The sequence below is a fragment of the Capsicum annuum genome, chromosome 10 (genome assembly GCF_002878395.1).
Source record: "Capsicum annuum cultivar UCD-10X-F1 chromosome 10, UCD10Xv1.1, whole genome shotgun sequence".
NCBI lineage: Eukaryota > Viridiplantae > Streptophyta > Magnoliopsida > Solanales > Solanaceae > Capsicum > Capsicum annuum.
In genome coordinates, this window is record NC_061120.1 from 219104395 (window position 1) to 219105321 (window position 927).

A 927-nucleotide genomic window follows, 5' to 3' on the forward strand; every position below is an offset into this window, starting at 1 on the left:
TTCTAGACCTACTAAACTACTATCCTAATTCTCAACCTCCACACCCTGCAATTATCCTACTCTCCTAATTCTCGACCTACTAACCTACTATCCTAATTCTCAACCTCCACACCCTCCTATTATCCTACTCTCCTAATTCTTGGCCTACTAAACGTCCACACCCTCTAATTATCCTACTCTCTTAATTCTCAACCTACTATCCTAATTCTCAACCTCCACACCATCCTATTATCCTACTCTCCTAATTCTCGGCCTACTAAACGTCCACACCCTCCAATTATCCTACTCTCTTAATTCTCAACCTGTAAACTACTATCCTAATTCTCAACCTCCAAAAAAAACAACAACAACAACCCAGTATATTCCCACAAAGTGGGGTCTAGGGAGGGTAGAGTGTACGCAGTCCATACCACTACCCCTAAAGAGGTAGAGAGGTTGTTTCCAATAGTAATTCTCAACCTCCACACCCTTCAAATATCCTACTCTCCTAATTCTCAGCCTACTAAACTATCATCCTAATTCTAAACCTCCACACCCTCCTATCATCCTACTCTCCTAATTCTCGACCTACTAACCTACTATCCTAATTCTCAACCTCCTAAACTATTATCCTAATTCTCAACCTCCACACCCTCCAATTATCCTACTCTCCTAATTCTCAACCTCTACACCCTCCTATCATCCTACTCTCCTAATGCTCGGCCTACTAAACCTCCACACCCTCCAATTACCCTACTCTCCTAATTCTTGACCTACTAAACTACTATCTTAATTCTCAACCTCCACACCATCCAATTATCCTACTCTCCTAATTCTCGACATACTAAACTACTCTCCTAATTCTGAACCTACTAAACTACTATCCTAATTCTCAACCTCCACACCCTCCTATCATCCTACTCTCCTAATTCTCGACCTACTAACCTA

The 927-nt window shown here is 41.5% G+C and overlaps 1 protein-coding gene across 1 annotated transcript in view; it reads right to left on the bottom strand.

Annotated features, from left to right (window-relative positions):
• The window catches only part of LOC107843900 (DNA repair protein recA homolog 2, mitochondrial), a 7237-nt gene that overhangs the window by 5533 nt on the left and 777 nt on the right, over nucleotides 1-927 (bottom strand). The gene's annotated exons all lie outside the window — the stretch shown is intronic.